This window comes from Canis lupus, chromosome 3 (assembly GCF_003254725.2).
Source record: "Canis lupus dingo isolate Sandy chromosome 3, ASM325472v2, whole genome shotgun sequence".
Classification (NCBI taxonomy): domain Eukaryota; kingdom Metazoa; phylum Chordata; class Mammalia; order Carnivora; family Canidae; genus Canis; species Canis lupus.
The window spans coordinates 68,997,793-69,012,380 of NC_064245.1; the positions used below are offsets into that span (position 1 = coordinate 68,997,793).

At 41.4% G+C, this 14,588-nt stretch overlaps 1 protein-coding gene across 1 annotated transcript in view; it reads left to right on the forward strand.

Moving 5' to 3' along the window:
* Nucleotides 1–3,729: 3,729 nt before the first annotated feature.
* CLNK (cytokine dependent hematopoietic cell linker) overlaps nucleotides 3,730–14,588 on the forward strand; it is a 207,991-nt gene continuing 197,132 nt past the window's right edge. Inside the window, exon 1 of the mRNA XM_035714586.1 lies at nucleotides 3,730–4,027. The gene's annotated coding sequence lies outside the window, so the exon portion shown is untranslated. The remainder of the gene's footprint in view (nucleotides 4,028–14,588) is intronic.

Below are 14,588 nucleotides of genomic sequence, written 5' to 3' on the forward strand. Positions count from 1 at the left end.
GTCAAGGAAAGGGAAAGAAAAAGCAGGCGGAGGATACCAAGATGTGGAGCTAGAGGACAGAAGTCAGAACCCGGTCAATCAGGAAAGGCAGGACCAGGCTAAATCTTTGGTTCCACTTTGAAGTTGTTTTTCAACAAAAGTCATGAATGTATTTGGAATCCTGCCCAGAACACCTGTAATCCAAATATAAATACTGTGGTGTGCTTTAATTCATCTTCCCAGAAAGAGGGGAGCACTAATGTCATGTATAACATTCCAACTGCCAACACAAACCTGAGCCTATTGTCAGTTTATATTATAAACATGAGTGCTTGGGTGTCATTTGACACTATCTGCAAAACAAGTTATTGGTAAGGGAGGGCCTGGGCGGGAAGGAAAAAAAAGGAAAGAAACAGGGGAGAAAGTCATTGCAGTACTAGATGTGTGCATTCTGGATCACCACTTGGAGAGTTTGCTTTTCCATTGAATATGTTGCTCTCCCGGGTGAAAACAACAGAGAATTTCAGTTATTATCCAAGTAGGATTAAGAATCTGGTTTCCACACTGACGCACGGATCTAACACACTCTCCTCTTTGGATTCGGTCTTTTAAACACAGCCTATTAAAAGTTGCTTTAATTGGCATTTTGTTGGAAAGTTAATGCAAACTTACCAAAAATAGTTTGTGGGAGAAGCAGATAAGAACACAAAAGAAAAATACATCCTAATTGCACAACTTCTTTGCTTTCATTCAATCTTCTTTTCAAAGGCAGTTTTAAATATAGTGGCTCAATAACTTAGCCTTCGGCAATCTGGTCTCCCCTTGCCTCCATTATTCCTGGAGGGATCTCACTCACTTCTGCTTCTATTCTTCTGCTCATATATTGTTGGTGAGAAGGCTTTCTTATTCATCCAGCCAATACTATTGATGATGCGTTGCAGATGTCTCCTTGCTATATACAATCTCAGTTTGTTTGACTTCCTGTTCACCTCTTTTTCATGAAACTACATTTTCATGTGTGTCCTTTGAGAACTGCTTTAAATCCTGTGTCGGGGAGATTTCACTGCTGCTGACTTTTATTCCTTTTACAATGCTGAGTCGCATTGACTATCTTGTGCCAGGTAACAAGTGTAAAATGTATATGTAGTCCTCACCTCCAAAAAGTTCATTGTCTGGTGGGTAAGACAGATGAGCAGAAAATTACAGTAAAATGCAGTATGCAAAGGGTTAAAGAGCTATACAGAGAAAAAGAGAAAGACAAAAGAACACAGGTCAGCAGGAGGGCAAAGGGAAGTTTCAATTCTGGCTACCCAAGACAAATAGGTCTTACATGCCATGACGTGATATTAATCCCATGGATTACTGGACTTGTCCAAAGCCTCTCTGATATTTCCTTTATTTGCACACTCTTCATTTGCATATTCTTTTTGCATAATAATTATATGATTACTTTTTTCCTGAAGCCACAAAAGAGCCATTGAATATTTAAATAAAATCAACCTAATTTGGCTACTGGCTCTTTCTCCCTAGCTATATTTCTCTTCTAGTTCTGCCATATGCTCTTCTGTTTATATGTACCTTGCTTGTGCACAAACCCACACACCTGCTCACCTGTCTCTGGAGCAAGTGTGCTAGTAAGACCAGTAAGTATGACTCAGAAAGCAAAGCGGCCATCAGAGGCCGTGATCACATCACCATCAGGGCCATCGTAGAGACCACCACATCTGTGTAGCACTTAGCAAAGATGTTCAGTGTGTATTATATGCATGTCATCAACATTCATAAGGAAACTTCTTAACAACCCCATGAAGCTGAGATTATTCTCTCTGTCTTGCACATAAGAAAGTAGGTGTTCAAGGGAGTCAACACTTGACCAAGGTCATTCAGCTGAGCAGTACTGAGCCCTTCCTTTGAGAACTGAGGCATAGGCTGAAAATGTGGACCAGACTCTAGGTTAGTCAAAACTGGGCCAGAGTCAGGCTCACAAGATTGGTGAGACTAGGAGTGGTTCTAGAACTCCTTAAATCCCCTATTTTGGCACAATTCTAAGAGTTCTGGCTAGGGGGAGGCGAGCACGAAGCAGTCAGGACTGATAAGACAACTCTGAGTTCCCACCCTGCAGCTAGGAGAACTGTTCCCCCATCTTTGCTCACCTTGCTCTACATTAATCTCATTTGACATGTCAGAGCTGCATAACCTCTAATGGAGGACCGGCTTTGTTCAAGAGCCTGTAGAGACAAAGGACCCAGCAGGGATTGAAAGCTAGGCCTCTGAAGTTGTGCAGCTTATGCCCCTTTGCTCAGCCAAGGCTGCAGGCAACACATTAGCTAAAAGTTCTGAGTGTCAGGTCAGCTTTGTTCTGGTCACATCTGACCTCCTGCCTCAGTTCTGGAAATAGAATATCCTTGTCATTCCCAAGGCCAACTGCTCACATGATGGCTCAATACTAGTCCCAGGCCCTAGCCTCTTTTTCTCCCCCTGAACTCCAAGTTTGATAACTGGATTGCTACCACAACCCCTGGGCCTGAGGCTCTATTAATTACCCATTACTTTCATTAACCCCAATATTTCAGAGACTGAATCCCAAACTTATTCTTCCATGACTTATTTTCTATTCTCAGATAGAAGCTTCTGCTAAAACCAAACATGAAGTCTGAGCCCAGCTCCTTGACGTAAGACCCAGCTAGTACTACTAACTTACCGCCTACTAAATTCTAAGCACTTCCTGGCCTCACACTCCCACGATTCTGTCTTTCCTTCAAGCTTTATCCTATTATCTTACACATTTTCACCCTGATGTTAAGTATAAGATAGGACCAGGACCTGACACCCTACCACCCATAATAAAGTCTCAACCTCTTAATACGCAGAGTGTGTCTGTGATGACATGAATCCAGCAACCTCTTCAGCTTCCTCTCTTACTGTCATCTGTTACACCTGTGATGACCAAACTGTGTGGACTTCCTGAGTACACCATTCTGTTCAACTCACTCCCCATTTACATTTCTTGAGATATTCTCTTTTCTACTTGGCAAAAATCCTCTTCAAATCTAGAGCTTACATTACCTCCTTGGTGATGGAGAAATATACCTGTCCCTTGAGAGAAAGAGAGAATATGTGTGTTTTTCTAATATCTACTGATGGTTGATACTATCTGTGCTTTTTTCATGAATTTCTATCATTCCATTCACTTGCCCCATCCAATGGGTGCACTGGTAGAAACCTAAATCGAAATCCATTTGACTACTTAGCTATCTTGCTCCAGGGCTATAAAATGGCAGCTCCAAGGGCGTTCATGGCTTACAACCATTCTTAATAGATCATCATGCTCTTTCCTACTAAGCCTGCCCAGGTCTCAAAACTCTTTGTAAAGTACTGTTCTAATCTATTCAAAATGGAAGATAAGCCTCTATTCATCAAAAGATTCCATGAGAACTATAAGAAGGCAAGCATACACCTGGGAGAAGATATTTGAAATGTACATAGCAAATGACTAGCATCCGATCTCATACAATGCTGACAAATAACGAAAGAAAAGGCACATTTGCTACCTTCACTCTAGGAAGGAAGATTCCTGGTTTGGGAGTAGGGGCAGGGTGGGAGAGACTTAAGTTTCCTAAACTTAGCATTATGAACATATGAAAAGAGCACCACGGGAACATTCAACTGTTTGATGTCAATAGCAGGTGTGGGTCAGACTTTTGGCTCCACCTTGGCTCTGCTCACCTGCTTTGTCCCAGAGCCAGCAGACTCCTGCTAGCAGCTTTGTGTGCTTATGAATAGCTAGCAGGGACTTCAACTTGATTTGGTTCTCCTTGTTCACGGCACCCGTCAAATAGACCAAGGTATTTACAGATCCTTACAGAGGAGCCAGAAAGGAATGAGCTTTCTGAACAAGCACAGACAGAAAACATTTTGACAGTGAAGAAAATTCAATGGTTCTGTCTATTATGGCAGCTGGGATTTGGCTATAACATAGAAGACTCATGGTGAATGCAGATGCAAGTCATCCAGCCATATGTCTTGCTAAATTGTTGTGCTTTCAATGGTGAGTCCACCAAACTTTTCTTTTATAAGCTTCCTTCAACTATGAAAAGGACAAAATTGTCAATAGACTAGTCTTCTTAAAAGGGAACCCAAATAAAGAGAGAAAGATTGGGCTAAGGGATGTCATGTTTCCCTCATCTGATTCTATAACGCTGTTGCTTTTGCCATAATGTTGTGAGAGGTGATCAGTGTTGGCTCTAAGCCAGAATGCTGGAGCTATAAGATTATCAGTAGATTGATAGCATTGCATGCAGCAAAGTGGTCAGGCTTTGGTGTCAGGTGTGTTCAGGCTCTGCAAGTCCTGGGATTGGGAATAAGTTTCGTAATTTCTCTGAACTTTGGCTAACTCAATCACAAAATCAGTTGAAGCTCTTCACAAGGCTGTTGCAGAGAGGAAATGAGATCCCACCGTAGTGTAGACACTTGGTAGGTGCTTATTGGGTCTGTTATCTTTCCTTATTAGCACTCCTAAAAGATAGTGAAAGAGTATGCTGATCTAATGGGCTGGTAGTGAAAAAAAAAATAGACTAACTTTAAAGATGCACTTTAAAGAAGTAAGTATTGATAACATGCTTCCAGAACCAACTCTTTAGGAGAATGGCATCAATGTATGGTAGGCATGCAGAAATGTCAGCTCTCTGGGGCCAGGCACTTCAGTATTCATTCTCTGTGGATCTCTAAGCACTTAGCTCCACAGCAACACAAAGCTAAAATTCTCTGAAAAGTTATAAAAGCACCTCTGGACAAAATATAACAGGCATTGGGTAAATAGCGCCTATGAATCATGACCCCAGTAAGAGAACTTGGAAGACATGGTACCTGACACATAGCAGATACTCAGAATGAATAACTAAATTAATGAGACTTTCAAAAGCACATAAATGCAAGGAAGTCTAGGGAACAGATAAAGATAATAATCACAGAAGATAATTTGTTACTATTCACTGATGTGCTGAGAATTTTAATATACTCATTTCCTCAACACCTAACCTGGAAAAAAATGGGGAATATTCGTATCCCATTTTATAGATAAGAAAACTGAGGCCCAGAGATGTTCCCTAGCCTACCCAGTGTTGTATAATTAATGCATCATGAAGGCAAGGATTTGACTGCCTCCAAAGCCATTTTTCTTAAGGCTAACTCCAGCCAGGATGAATGGGGTCTGACTCTGAGTGGACAGTGAAAGGGAGAAGGGGGGCTGCTGTCAGGAGTGTCTGAAGTAGCAGTGACCCAAGGAGTATGGTGCCAGGAGGCGGGTGGTGGCACAGGGTGGATGGGTGGACAGAGGTGCTGTGCTAGCTTCAGGGTTCCTGCCATGGGGAAGATTAGAGCAGACACTGGCAGACACACCATGAGATAGGCAGCTATGGAGGCAGGAAGCTGTGGCTAAACCTTGGGGGCTGAGAGGGCCAGAGACAACAGTGCCGTAGCAGGCACAAAGAGAAAAGAAGTCTCCAGCAGATTATTTTCCCTCCTACTTGAGGCTCTTCATCAGTTTTCCTAATCTTGGGTTGTGCTCTCTGAAATCTCCTGCACAAGGAATTTCCTAAAATGAAACATTGCAGCATTTACTGTCCTATTCACTCCCGCCAAGAAGGAATGGCATAAATAACTCAAATCATTCTTTTTAGGATCTTGCTGGCAAAAATATATTAGCAGATATAATTGTCTGACACTTCGAGGAAGTGATGTTTCAAAAATAGGAATGCATGAAGAAGGAGAGAGAGAAAGAGAAAACACCTGACTCACTTTGCTTCCTGTGGCTATTTATTTTAAAGACAAGGCTTTTTTTTTTTTTTTCTTGGCCTCAAGTTGCTGGCATAGTTATATACCTACTTATAATGCACAAGATAGCATGTTGAGAACCTCTTCTATCTGTCCTCAAAAACTTCAGTCTTTCTTTCATTATCACAAAATTTCAGAGTTGAGAAAGATAGTCTCTATCCAGAGCTGGAATCCTCTCCCTGTGCTTTTACTCAAATTCAACCAAAACCACTCAGTGACAACAGGAACCCTCCTTCTCCTCAATAGGCCTTTTCCAAGTACATTCTGATCATTCCACGTCTGCTTATACACCTGTGAGGGTTTCCCTTATTATTTGGGTGAAGAGCAAAAAGCCTTAGAGACCTGGCCAAGGTCCGTCTCATCACAGGGGCTCTGTACCTACTGCTACCTCTGTTGAACCCCCCATGCCCAGTTAAATCCACTCCATCCTTGTGCTGCTGGATACAATTTGCAGGGGCTCACAGGGCTGACTATTACATTTTCAAGAATATTATACGCTGGTTGTTAAACAGAGCTTTTATTTTAAAATGAAATAAATTATATTAAAAGAAGGTAATAAATACTCAAAAGATATAATTTCCTGATTTTTTTTTTTTTGCTACATTGCCCTACTCCCTGTGCTTTTTGTTTTCCAGGTTTGTTGAGATATAACTGACATGTAACCTTGTGTATGTTCAAAGTATACATGGGCTGATTTGATGCACTTATATGTTACAAAATTATTACCACCATAGTGTTACCTAGTATCTCCATCATATCACGTAATTACCATTTCTTTCTTGTGTTGAGAACATTTAAGATCTATTCTTTTATCACCTTTTAATATGCCTGTGTATAGTATATATACATATATATGTAGAGAGAGAAATTTTATATATATACATATACATGTATATATATTCACAATATTATGAAAAACTTTATATATATACATATATATTCATGGTATTATTAATTATAATCACCATGCTATACATGATATCTACTGAACCCATTCACCTTGTAACTGGAACATTTTACCTTTGACCAATATCTCGCTATTTCCTCCATCCCACCTCCAGCCTCTGGCAACCACCATTCAATACTCTTTTTCTATGATTTCAGCCTTTTTAGATTCTACACTTCAGTTTTTATAAAGATTTATTTATGTATTCATGAGAGACACAGAGAGAGAGAGACAGAGACACATGTAGAAGGAGAAACAGGCTCCATGCAGGGAGCGCGATGCGGGACTCAATCCTGGACCCTGGGATCACACCCTGAGCTGAAGGCAGATGCTCAACCGCTGAGCCACCCAGGCGTCCCAGATTCTACACTTTAGATAGAAATGTTAGCACACAGTATCTTTGCTCATAAGGTCATTTCTGTGTGGTAAAATTGCTGTATGATGGTGGTTACTGTACTTGCATATACTGTACTATTATAGTTACTATACTATACCCTCCATAGTCACATATGCCACATGATAGCCTGGAACCAGACATAGAAAGAACATATAGACCATGGAAACTGGCAGATGCTACACATCAGGGCTTGTTCCCTTCCCACGCCTCTGCAGAGCAAGTTGTTAAACCTTTAGCAGCACACCATTGCTTCAAAAATCATCTCCAAAAAAAAAAAAAATCATCTCCATCCTCACTTCCTGTGGACGCCTTCCCAGATCCCCGGTCTAGGTAGATCCTCATGTGCTGTGACTTCATAGGTTTGGGTAGTTTTCTCATTTTGTAATTACCCATTAACAGTAAATGGCACTATTAAACACATAGAATTTATATTCTATGAGAGCAGAATGCTTACTGGATTTTGCACACTATTATGATGTCCGTGGCAACAAAATGATGCCAAACTCATAAGAGGTTCTTAATAAACAATTGTGGGGATGATAGCAAACTCAAAATACTACAAATATTTAACTTGAGTTGAAATCTTCATGCCCTTTATAGGCAGAATAACAATTTATTATCTTAGCATATGAATGAGAATTCTTCTTAGGAAGAAATTATCTTCTTTTGGAGTAACACTAATAAGCTTTGTGAGGTTAAAAGGAATGCCCCCTGAGGACTGGGTGTTAGCGGCAGCTAAGGCACAAAGGATGTGGCTAAACCCTCTGCGTGAGAGAAGAGGAATGGGTAGCCTAATAGCAGGAGGACCAGGGGCTGTGAACTCACTGGTGTGAAATCCCCTGTGGTTGGATGGCCAGAGGATGTTTAAGAAAGAGGATGTCTGGTATTTCATTTGAAGTTTTTGTTGACATGAGGTAAGTAACTCTTGGCTCTTCTCTTCCTCCCTAACCAAGCACAAGATGCTGTGTGTGGGCACATGAGTGTAAATTAAAGGAAGGGCTACATTTCATGCTTGAATTGATACTACAGAATGTGTATGATGACAAAAATAAATCATAAACTGAAATGATCGAACATGTATAAGAGTTGAGAATTTGAGGTAGTCATAGTCAAGAAGACTAGAGATTTAGGAAAGCCTCCTTGGGGGTTTTAGACTTCAGTTCATGAGGCATGTAATGTTTTGAGTTGATGGTTGCCATTAAGTTTGTTCCTCAGATCTCCAGGTGCTGGAAGCGCAGTAGTGGTCCTATTTCTAAACTGAGAGACCAGAAAATGCTTTATTTGTGTCTGAAAGTCCCCTTTGAGGAAAGCAAAGGTTTGGAGCCAGCTAGACCTATATTCAAATGCAAGATTAAGAATGCATTGTCCCAGCCCAAGGTCATTATAGTCATCCAACAAGAGCTACTGGAGGCTGAACTAAAGGGGAGCAGGAAGAGAGGAGTGGCAGATTTTAAGATCTATTTTGGAGATCATGTCATCAGTAAGACTTGTTGATTAATATAGAAAATGAGGAAAACAGAGTAGTCATAAAATCATTTTTTAGTCTAGTTTATGAGGGGATGGTGGTATCATTTAGCAAAATGGAAACAAACTACAGGAGTACCATGGTAGGAAAGGGAAATCTACACAGTGTCAGTTCAGTGGTGCAGTGATGGCTTCTGTTAGAGCAAGGATGGCACTAGCTGTTGGATGCTAACCTTTCACTTAGCAGGTGGGTGCCCAGAAATACTCATGGTGAGGTGATTAGGGTCACAGAGGCCCCATCTGTTGGTTCCTGCTCTTCACCTCATATTGTGCTGATCAGCATCCCATGGGTTAACTTGGATAAAGTTAGAGGTTTGAGTCATATGAATATATGTTTATATTTCAAATCCATTTCTTTTTGAGAAGCAAATGGCAGTAAAAATATCGGCTTGAGAATGCATATGAAAACTGTTCTGGGAAATTTCCAATATGCATCTTTCATGACTTATTTATCTAATCTTTCCTACTTGCCAGAATTATACATTAAACAATGAATGAAATGTGGTCAAGTAAATATTATGAAGGAAAAAGGGGCAGAAGGGACAGGTAATTATATATAAATTACCTTTTTCAAAACATGTAATATTGTTCTTGCAGTTTAAATTTTAATGAACATCAAGCGTAAACCATGGCATCAGGAAAATACAATTCAGATGTGACTTCAAAGAGCTTACCATATCAAAAAGCCACAGAGACACCTATATTCAAAGTTACAAAGTACCAAATGAAACATAAATACACAAATTCAGAAGAGGGAGAAATCATTCTCACTTAGCAATGATCCAAAGGTTTGAGGATGTGATACTAATGATGGTTATGCACTGTCAGGAAACCAACAGAAATCATTCTATAATTGCATATGGATTGAGGCTTATGGAAAAAAAAAGCCCTATAGAACCATGAATCGCTGTATGAAGTAATTAAACTAGGATATGTTTGGTACATGATAAATAGACTATCACAAATATAAGCTGAAATTATGAGAAAGGACCCATCACAGACCAGGGATTATAAAGTCATCATAAAGTAATGGCAAACCTGAGCCATTACTTGATAAAAGTGCTTGCTGATCAAGGGGAAACCTGGACATCTTGTTAATTTAGGCATTGGGTCATGTTATTTCCCAACATTAAGGTCACCTATACAAATGGAATATAACTATATAAAATGTGTGGCATGCATGCATTCTTCTGAACAAAATTTGCAAATACTGACTCGGAGGAGACGGGAGAGGTTTTGTGTGGGAGATACGTCAGGGTTTCCCTGACGTCATCACTATTGACATTTAGGGCAGGACAGCTGCTGTGCATTGTAGGACGTGTGGCAGTATCCCTGTCCCCTACTCACCTGGAGAGGCTAGAAGGCCTTTCCCAGCTGTGGCAACCAAACAAGTCTTGAGACATTGTCAAATGGCCACTGAAAGGCAAGAACTGTTGAGCTAAACCTGCAAAACGTAAAGGATTTGAGAGGCACATAGAATGTGCTCCTAACCACATGATCTGGGGCACATTTCCTGAGCTTTCTTGCTTTAGTGGCCTCATTTCTTAAAAAGGCATGATATGAGCAGGTGCATCACGGGGTTACTGCGAGAAGCCAGTAAGGGGGTGCACATGACCCTGAGAACTGTGTCTAGCACAAGGGCAGGGTGTAATCCATGCTGTGCTAGTTGCTAGGTGTCTTCACCATCTTTCCTATGTGTTTGTGCAGAATCTCAGGTGCAGAAAATCAAGTGGAACACACTCTTCAGGTCATGAGACAACATCAGCATTTGTTTAAAGGGCCAGGGCTTCTTTCTTTCTTTCTCTTCATCACTCATTCCTTCTCACATTTCCATTCTCATATGGAGGAAACTCTTTAGAATGAGGGTCTCTATTATTAAATATTCTTGTGCTTGGGTGTGCTTTTAACTTAAATAAATTCCATTGAGCAAGAAACTTCCCTTCCTCCCTTCCTCTTTTTCTTTCTTCTTTCTTTCTTTCTTTCTTTCTTTCTTTCTTTCTTTCTTTCTTTCTTTCTTTCTTTCTTTCTTCTTTCTTCCTGACCTAAGACTATGTTTTTTTTAAAAGATTTTATTTATTTATTCATGAAAGACACAGAAAGAATGAGGCAGAAACATAGGCAGAGGGAGAAGTAGGCTCCATGCAGGGAGCCCGACGTGGGACTCGATCCCAGGACTCCAGGATCACACCCTGAGCTGAAGGCAGACGCTTAACTGCTGAGCTACCCAAGCGTCCCAAGACTATGTTTTAATATTGACCCATGGGTACCTCTACTTCAGTGGTTCCTGACCTCAAGCATATAACAAAATCTCAAGGAGGTCTTGTCAAAACAATTTTCTGGTCCCTACCCTAGATTTTCTGATTCATTAGAACCGGGAGGGGCCCAAGAGTTTCTGTTTCTAACAAATTCCCAAGTGATGCTTATGCTGCTAGTCCCAGCACCACAGCACCACCGATGCTCTAGTCCGTATCTTCTAGCTGCTGCCTTAGTACTGTACTCATTCATTCTTCTAACGGTGGATGACCTGGCTGTCTTCACTTCTCAGACTTCACAAATAATGCTGTGGTCAGCAACATTGTTGTGCCTGTCCCCTCGCACATTGGGTGTGACTTTCTCTAGTTCTCTACTAGCAGTAGCATTGCTGGCTCATGAGATGCATGTGTGCTTATTTCATTAGGTACTGCCTGACTACACTTCAGAATGGCTGAGCCTGGCTCTACTCCTACTAACTGTGCTTTATCCTCATTTAACAGCGGAGAAATTATAAATCATGAAGTTAACTAAACTGACTCCCTCTGCTCCAACCATTAACACAGCTAGTGAGTGAGGAGACTTGGTGGAAACCCTCGTCTGACTCTGCCCTGCTGGTTGCGTATTGGGTGATCTTTCAGTGGCTTTGAGTTCCACCACGGAATTTTCCACAACTCTCAAACTGGCCTTTGTTATGCACCTCACCCTAAAGTGTGCATATTTACCCTCCCTGGACCTCACAGTCTTATGCTAGCAAAAAAGAGCCATCATTTTGTTCAGAATTTTACCAATTAAAAGAGTAAAGGCACCTGATGTTTATGAGTTTCCCTAGATTTGGATTGAATCCACCAGCCTGGTCAAATTCCAATTTTTATATGCCATGAGTCAATTGCTGTCACATATCCTCCCACCCTGCTCATGCAAGTCTCAGATTTTTGCCTTGACCTCCACAGACAGGATGCTGTGTCTAAGGAAAGAACTCCAGATTAATTGTGATATTCCACAGACACCTATGGCATGTTGGCCTGTCACTTGCATTGTGACCTTAAAAAAATTACCCTTTATTCATGTATGCCCATTAGAATTGATAAAGCATCTTCATGCCAATGACCCCATTTAACCTTTATCACCTTTGCTAGGCAATGCCAGGTAATAAGTGATTCTAGGTCACGTGGCTTGTAAGAGATGGGGCTAAAGTTCTGAAGTGAGCATGTCCTTCCCCCTCCACCATACTCTGAAACATCTCTGACCTTCAACTTTCTTCTGTATAAAAATGAGAAGAAGTTACTGGTTTTTAATCTTCAATCATTTCACAATTGGAAACTTAATTACACCATATGTGGAATGAATTGTCTCCCCCAAATTCATAATCATACCCCACATTATCTCAGAATGTGACCCTATTTGAAAATGTGATCTTTGCAGATGTAACTAGTTTGAATGAGGTCATATTAGGTCCCACCCTACTCTAATATGACTGGTGTCCTTATAAAAAGGATGAGGTGAAGAGGCATACACAGGATGATATAGTAGAAACCAAGGACTGGAACAGATAACCAACAAACCACCAGAAGCTAGAAAAGAGCCCTTCTCCTATAGTCCTCAGAAGGAATCAATGCTGGCAACACTTTGATTTCAAACTTCTGGTCACCAGAAGTATACAGGAATAAATTTCTGTTGTTCTAAGCTCCCCAGTTTATGGTACCTTGTTACAGCAGCCCTAGGAAACTAATGTACATCCTAATATATTCACTGCATCCCAACTAGTAGGTCTCTTTCTCTTCAAATCTAGTTCCTACATGTTACACAGAATGTCTCTTCAGCTGGGTATGGGAATAGTGGGGGAAATGAGAGTAGAGCTTTCTCTTTCTACATCTGGGACCCATCTGAAGGGTAGTTACTGCTCATCACTGAGAAGAGGTACAGGTTTCTATGCAGAAGCTGTCGAGCCAGAGACTAGAGAGAGGAGGGCACCTCTTCTTCCGACTCCAGAGACTATCTTGTTGACTGTTTACCTTGAATTAAAACTGCACAAAATGTAGGTTGGGGCCCAGGCAAATAAGGTGCTGTAAGGTGATGTAAACATGTGAGTCCCAGGCCTGATATAAAGCCACAGAAGGTTGAGATTGTGTGCCTATGTAAGGCATTAGAATTAAATAATCTTTTCAAAAAACATCTCACCCCATGGGTCACAATTAGTTATCCCTGGCTTAAGCAAAAAACATCTTCAGCAAAAAAACTCACTTGCCAAACCAAAGGTGTTACAGGAATCTGAAAAATTATGCCCCTTGTCAAGGTTGTTTGGCTCTACTACATCACAGGAGAAACTGGCTGTGAGCTTAACAGTTATGGGGTCATGGGATCCCTGGGTGGCGCAGTGGTTTAGCACCTGCCTTTGGCCCAGGGCACGATCCTGGAGATCCGGGATCGAATCCCACATCGGGCTCCCGGTGCATGGAGCCTGCTTCTCCCTCTGCCTGTGTCTCTGCCTCTCTCTCTCTCTCACTGTGTGCCTATCATAAATAAATAAAAATTAAAAAATTAAAAAAAAAACAGTTATGGGGTCAGTAACACACCCACTTGTGCTCCGTTATCCCTTGGCTGACCCTCAGATTTCACCCACAGGCCTCTCTTCTCTTTGTCTCTTTCTCCACAAGTGTACTCTCTCCACCCTCTGCCCTAGGATCCAGCAACCCTCACCTCCAAAATAATACACCCAGTTTGCCTGCCTCCGTAGCTAAGAACCAACACCCCTGCCCCCCACCCCCACCCTATCAAGGGAAGCATGGGTTCTGGGCATGAGGTCTGCTGAGTCACCAAAAAAGGAGAAGACTCCCTTCACACACAAGGGCGAGGGTTTAGAAAAGAAATCATGGAGTCATATGAGCCTTGGGCTGCATCTGCTTCTGCCTTGGAGAGTTTCTAAACAAACCCATCTCTTCATCATGGAGCTCTTTCTTTCCCAAAGCTCCATCTGATTAATACTTTTTTTTACCCAATATTGAGCACCTACTGTATGCCAGGCACTGTTCTAAGCACTTACTACACCACAGTGAACAAAACAGGTGAAGCTCCCTGTTCTAGTGAGGCTGATGTTTCAATGGGTTGGGGTGGGGCACAGGAAATAAACTACAAATGTAATAATCAAGTGAGCCATATATCCCAGGAGGTGATTTGAGCCACAAGAACAAGGAAAAATAGAGAAAAAGAGGTAGAATGGAGAGTGGGTGTTGTAGAATTAATTAGAGTGGCAGGATGGGTCTCCTCAAGAGGGTGACATTTGCACAAACACTTGTAGGATGAGCTAAGGTAGTTATTCCTGCAGATATCTGACAGAAGAGCATTCCAGTAGATTAGCAGGTGCAAAGATCAAAGATGGGACTCTGCTTGCCGTGTTTGGGGAGCAGCAAGGAGCCCAATGTGGCCTGAGTAAAGTGAGGTCAAGAGAGACATCTATGTGACTGACACACCAGGAATTCATATACATAATATATAAACCTATAAGAAACAATTTTACTGAAAGCATCCTTATTCTGAAATCTCTCACAAAGTGAAATACACTGAAATTCCTGAGCAAACTTATGTCCCCTCCACACACAAAAATAACCAAAGCCACACTTCCTTCCCTGCTGTCTCCCTCTCTCCCTGGCCCCTGGGGTA